At 45.0% G+C, this 6,266-nt stretch overlaps 6 non-coding genes across 6 annotated transcripts; all 6 read left to right on the top strand.

The window, feature by feature from the left end:
• Positions 1-258: 258 nt before the first annotated feature.
• TRNAV-CAC lies at positions 259-331 on the top strand. The gene has a single exon. It is a non-coding gene; the product is annotated as a tRNA-Val (tRNA).
• A 398-nt stretch (positions 332-729) lies between these two features.
• On the top strand, positions 730-802 carry TRNAV-AAC. Its single transcript has one exon. It is a non-coding gene; the product is annotated as a tRNA-Val (tRNA).
• A 1,513-nt stretch (positions 803-2,315) lies between these two features.
• TRNAV-CAC lies at positions 2,316-2,388 on the top strand. The gene has a single exon. It is a non-coding gene; the product is annotated as a tRNA-Val (tRNA).
• A 396-nt stretch (positions 2,389-2,784) lies between these two features.
• Positions 2,785-2,857, top strand: TRNAV-AAC. Its single transcript has one exon. It is a non-coding gene; the product is annotated as a tRNA-Val (tRNA).
• Positions 2,858-4,370: 1,513 nt separating this feature from the next.
• TRNAV-CAC lies at positions 4,371-4,443 on the top strand. Its single transcript has one exon. It is a non-coding gene; the product is annotated as a tRNA-Val (tRNA).
• A 396-nt stretch (positions 4,444-4,839) lies between these two features.
• TRNAV-AAC lies at positions 4,840-4,912 on the top strand. Its single transcript has one exon. It is a non-coding gene; the product is annotated as a tRNA-Val (tRNA).
• Positions 4,913-6,266: the final 1,354 nt, after the last annotated feature.

Raw genomic sequence — 6,266 nt, forward strand, 5'->3', positions numbered from 1 at the left:
CGATAACCGATTGGACAGGGAGACGCAGAGCCAAAAACACATTGAATGATGAGTACGTAGGCCCCTGTGTGGGAACACCGTTGCTAGAAAAGCAGCGGAGGGGGACCGGGCAGCGACAGGGGATACATAAGGCGAATACTACATTTTCTTATGCTTGGACATCACACTCAGCAGTTTAGACCATCAGTCTTTTCTGCCCGAAAACCCTTCTAACTGCTATCCTTCTGAGGTAGTGCAGCCAACTTTGACATGAAGCAAGTTTCTGTAGTGTAGTGGCTATCACGTTCGCCTCACACGCGAAAGGTCCCCGGTTCGAAACCGGGCAGAAACATGTACATTTTCATAAGCGTTGAAAGAGCTTATGATGCATAATATCTAACCCCCACAACAAGTGACGGCATCTCTGCTTACTTCCAATTTTAAATAAAAAATTTACACTTTTTAGGGGCTATTGGGGTAAAACAAAAGAATGCAAAGCTTAGCTTTCATAAACACTGAGTGGGTATGGAGACTTTGTACGGGGCTTACACCCTGATCTTTTATCTCATCCAAATAATTCAGATCAAAGATCATAATAATAGTCAGATTTTTGTAGAATTATAGTGCATAAACTTAGACTTACCTATAGCTGTAAATGCTGGTCTCCAGGAACATTATAGCTAGTTTGTTCAAAAAAACATGTTTGACCGTTATGCCCACTTACATACCCAACGTACCAAGCGCATGGCTGTTTCTGTAGTGTAGTGGTTATCACGTTCGCCTAACACGCGAAAGGTCCCCGGTTCGAAACCGGGCAGAAACATACAAAACCTGCTTTTGTTATTTCTTTCAAGATGCATGGGTGACAGAAGCCTCTGCCACTATCAAGCCAGATGCCTCTACAAAGAGAAAAAAGACACAAACCATGTGAGGTGACTGAACAACTTTGGAAACGTTTGTCCGTTGAAATGTAACAAGGAACGATCGTTTTAGCCCAGCCATGATAGACCGTTATCCTTTGAAAAGAAGCCAGCCGCGTGTAATCATCTTCATCCGATGGTCAGACAAAAGATATTTTGTTCAAAATAAGATCGTGCGTGGGCGAAAGATCTTTCTTTGAAAGAACGTTCCAGGAAAGAGCTTTTGTCCATCGCCCCGGTTTCATTGAACGCGTACGGGCAGTTTGAACAACTGTAATGCCTATTACGGACTAAGATGTGTTTGGCTGTGTCTGTGAAACCAATGCTCACCAGGTGTTTGTTTGTTCATCTGCTGTTCAAGTAACGTCTATCTAAAGTGTCTGACCACCTTAAGGCTACCCCTAGGTGTTTACCAGAGAACGCCAAAAGGCCGGTTGGACTTGGCTACTAGGGACCCAGGCTAAGTCTACCGAGTACGCAGGCAGAAAACAGGTGCGAGCTCATAGGCAACACACCTATCAGAAGCCAAGGAGTAGCAGAAGAGTAAAACAAGCCAGAGTCTAAGCCAGGAGAGTTAGCATAAGTCAAAACACAATACGGGTGTTAATCCAATAACAAGGCAAAGAGTAAAAGCCAGCAGATTCACTAGAAACCTAATCAGTAGACAAGGGGTAAATATTGAAACAGGTTGAGGTCTATTCACTGGAAGGTCCAACAGAAATGCAGCACTCTTCTCAACACACACAACAAGCAGGAGCCTGGAAAACAAAAAGCACAGGCCCTGACAAACAGTAAGTGTTTGACTTAAATCCCCCACCTAGTTCTGGGATTGGATACCCAACCAGGGAACCGATTGGCCCAGCGTCCAGACTCACCGATAAGTCGATCATCCGGGTCTTGGCTGGTCGACGTGGCAACCCTCCTGGAACAACCATGCACAGGAACGTGGCAGGGTAAGATCCTGACAGGTACACTGCCAAACTGAATTCTTTGGCTCCATAAGCCACTTCAAACAGAAAAAAAGATGCTACTTAGTTATGTTATCCACATTACTATTCTGCCTCCGCTCATCCCTCTTCAAATGCTGCATCCAATGCAAACACCGGCTGTGACGTAATGTGCTGGTCTTGGGACATGTATGATGTCATAGCATCACACCGATAACCGATTGGACAGGGAGACGCAGAGCCAAAAACACATTGAATGATGAGTACGTAGGCCCCTGTGTGGGAACACCGTTGCTAGAAAAGCAGCGGAGGGGGACCGGGCAGCGACAGGGGATACATAAGGCGAATACTACATTTTCCTATGCTTGGACATCACACTCAGCAGTTTAGACCATCAGTCTTTTCTGCCCGAAAACCCTTCTAACTGCTATCCTTCTGAGGTAGTGCAGCCAACTTTGACATGAAGCAAGTTTCTGTAGTGTAGTGGCTATCACGTTCGCCTCACACGCGAAAGGTCCCCGGTTCGAAACCGGGCAGAAACATGTACATTTTCATAAGCGTTGAAAGAGCTTATGATGCATAATATCTAACCCCCACAACAAGTGACGGCATCTCTGCTTACTTCCAATTTTAAATGAAATTTACACTTTTTAGGGGCTATTGGGGTAAAACAAAAGAATGCAAAGCTTAGCTTTCATAAACACTGAGTGGGTATGGAGACTTTGTACTGGGCTTACACCCTGATCTTTTATCTCATCCAAATAATTCAGATCAAAGATCATAATAATAGTCAGATTTTTGTAGAATTATAGTGCATAAACTTAGACTTACCTATAGCTGTAAATGCTGGTCTCCAGGAACATTATAGCTAGTTTGTTCAAAAAAACATGTTTGACCGTTATGCCCACTTACATACCCAACGTACCAAGCGCATGGCTGTTTCTGTAGTGTAGTGGTTATCACGTTCGCCTAACACGCGAAAGGTCCCCGGTTCGAAACCGGGCAGAAACATACAAAACCTGCTTTTGTTATTTCTTTCAAGATGCATGGGTGACAGAAGCCTCTGCCACTATCAAGCCAGATGCCTCTACAAAGAGAAAAAAGACACAAACCATGTGAGGTGACTGAACAACTTTGGAAACGTTTGTCCGTTGAAATGTAACAAGGAACGATCGTTTTAGCCCAGCCATGATAGACCGTTATCCTTTGAAAAGAAGGCAGCCGCGTGTAATCATCTTCATCCGATGGTCAGACAAAAGATATTTTGTTCAAAATAAGATCGTGCGTGGGCGAAAGATCTTTCTTTGAAAGAACGTTCCAGGAAAGAGCTTTTGTCCATCGCCCCGGTTTCATTGAACGCGTACGGGCAGTTTGAACAACTGTAATGCCTATTACGGACTAAGATGTGTTTGGCTGTGTCTGTGAAACCAATGCTCACCAGGTGTTTGTTTGTTCATCTGCTGTTCAAGTAACGTCTATCTAAAGTGTCTGACCACCTTAAGGCTACCCCTAGGTGTTTACCAGAGAACGCCAAAAGGCCGGTTGGACTTGGCTACTAGGGACCCAGGCTAAGTCTACCGAGTACGCAGGCAGAAAACAGGTGCGAGCTCATAGGCAACACACCTATCAGAAGCCAAGGAGTAGCAGAAGAGTAAAACAAGCCAGAGTCTAAGCCAGGAGAGTTAGCATAAGTCAAAACACAATACGGGTGTTAATCCAATAACAAGGCAAAGAGTAAAAGCCAGCAGATTCACTAGAAACCTAATCAGTAGACAAGGGGTAAATATTGAAACAGGTTGAGGTCTATTCACTGGAAGGTCCAACAGAAATGCAGCACTCTTCTCAACACACACAACAAGCAGGAGCCTGGAAAACAAAAAGCACAGGCCCTGACAAACAGTAAGTCTTTGACTTAAATCCCCCACCTAGTTCTGGGATTGGATACCCAACCAGGGAACCGATTGGCCCAGCGTCCAGACTCACCGATAAGTCGATCATCCGGGTCTTGGCTGGTCGACGTGGCAACCCTCCTGGAACAACCATGCACAGGAACGTGGCAGGGTAAGATCCTGACAGGTACACTGCCAAACTGAATTCTTTGGCTCCATAAGCCACTTCAAACAGAAAAAAAGATGCTACTTAGTTATGTTATCCACATTACTATTCTGCCTCCGCTCATCCCTCTTCAAATGCTGCATCCAATGCAAACACCGGCTGTGACGTAATGTGCTGGTCTTGGGACATGTATGATGTCATAGCATCACACCGATAACCGATTGGACAGGGAGACGCAGAGCCAAAAACACATTGAATGATGAGTACGTAGGCCCCTGTGTGGGAACACCGTTGCTAGAAAAGCAGCGGAGGGGGACCGGGCAGCGACAGGGGATACATAAGGCGAATACTACATTTTCTTATGCTTGGACATCACACTCAGCAGTTTAGACCATCAGTCTTTTTTGCCCGAAAACCCTTCTAACTGCTATCCTTCTGAGGTAGTGCAGCCAACTTTGACATGAAGCAAGTTTCTGTAGTGTAGTGGCTATCACGTTCGCCTCACACGCGAAAGGTCCCCGGTTCGAAACCGGGCAGAAACATGTACTTTTTCATAAGCGTTGAAAGAGCTTATGATGCATAATATCTAACCCCCACAACAAGTGACGGCATCTCTGCTTACTTCCAATTTTAAATGAAATTTACACTTTTTAGGGGCTATTGGGGTAAAACAAAAGAATGCAAAGCTTAGCTTTCATAAACACTGAGTGGGTATGGAGACTTTGTACTGGGCTTACACCCTGATCTTTTATCTCATCCAAATAATTCAGATCAAAGATCATAATAATAGTCAGATTTTTGTAGAATTATAGTGCATAAACTTAGACTTACCTATAGCTGTAAATGCTGGTCTCCAGGAACATTATAGCTAGTTTGTTCAAAAAAACATGTTTGACCGTTATGCCCACTTACATACCCAACGTACCAAGCGCATGGCTGTTTCTGTAGTGTAGTGGTTATCACGTTCGCCTAACACGCGAAAGGTCCCCGGTTCGAAACCGGGCAGAAACATACAAAACCTGCTTTTGTTATTTCTTTCAAGATGCATGGGTGACAGAAGCCTCTGCCACTATCAAGCCAGATGCCTCTACAAAGAGAAAAAAGACACAAACCATGTGAGGTGACTGAACAACTTTGGAAACGTTTGTCCGTTGAAATGTAACAAGGAACGATCATTTTAGCCCAGCCATGATAGACCGTTATCCTTTGAAAAGAAGCCAGCCGCGTGTAATCATCTTCATCCGATGGTCAGACAAAAGATATTTTGTTCAAAATAAGATCGTGCGTGGGCGAAAGATCTTTCTTTGAAAGAACGTTCCAGGAAAGAGCTTTTGTCCATCGCCCCGGTTTCATTGAACGCGTACGGGCAGTTTGAACAACTGTAATGCCTATTACGGACTAAGATGTGTTTGGCTGTGTCTGTGAAACCAATGCTCACCAGGTGTTTGTTTGTTCATCTGCTGTTCAAGCAACGTCTATCTAAAGTGTCTGACCACCTTAAGGCTACCCCTAGGTGTTTACCAGAGAACGCCAAAAGGCCGGTTGGACTTGGCTACTAGGGACCCAGGCTAAGTCTACCGAGTACGCAGGCAGAAAACAGGTGCGAGCTCATAGGCAACACACCTATCAGAAGCCAAGGAGTAGCAGAAGAGTAAAACAAGCCAGAGTCTAAGCCAGGAGAGTTAGCATAAGTCAAAACACAATACGGGTGTTAATCCAATAACAAGGCAAAGAGTAAAAGCCAGCAGATTCACTAGAAACCTAATCAGTAGACAAGGGGTAAATATTGAAACAGGTTGAGGTCTATTCACTGGAAGGTCCAACAGAAATGCAGCACTCTTCTCAACACACACAACAAGCAGGAGCCTGGAAAACAAAAAGCACAGGCCCTGACAAACAGTAAGTGTTTGACTTAAATCCCCCACCTAGTTCTGGGATTGGATACCCAACCAGGGAACCGATTGGCCCAGCGTCCAGACTCACCGATAAGTCGATCATCCGGGTCTTGGCTGGTCGACGTGGCAACCCTCCTGGAACAACCATGCACAGGAACGTGGCAGGCTAAGATCCTGACAGGTACACTGCCAAACTGAATTCTTTGGCTCCATAAGCCACTTCAAACAGAAAAAAAGATGCTACTTAGTTATGTTATCCACATTACTATTCTGCCTCCGCTCATCCCTCTTCAAATGCTGCATCCAATGCAAACACCGGCTGTGACGTAATGTGCTGGTCTTGGGACATGTATGATGTCATAGCATCACACCGATAACCGATTGGACAGGGAGACGCAGAGCCAAAAACACATTGAATGATGAGTACGTAGGCCCCTGTGTGGGAACACCGTTGCTAGAAAAGCAGCGGA

This window comes from Bufo bufo, chromosome 6, assembly GCF_905171765.1.
Source record: "Bufo bufo chromosome 6, aBufBuf1.1, whole genome shotgun sequence".
Lineage (NCBI taxonomy): Eukaryota > Metazoa > Chordata > Amphibia > Anura > Bufonidae > Bufo > Bufo bufo.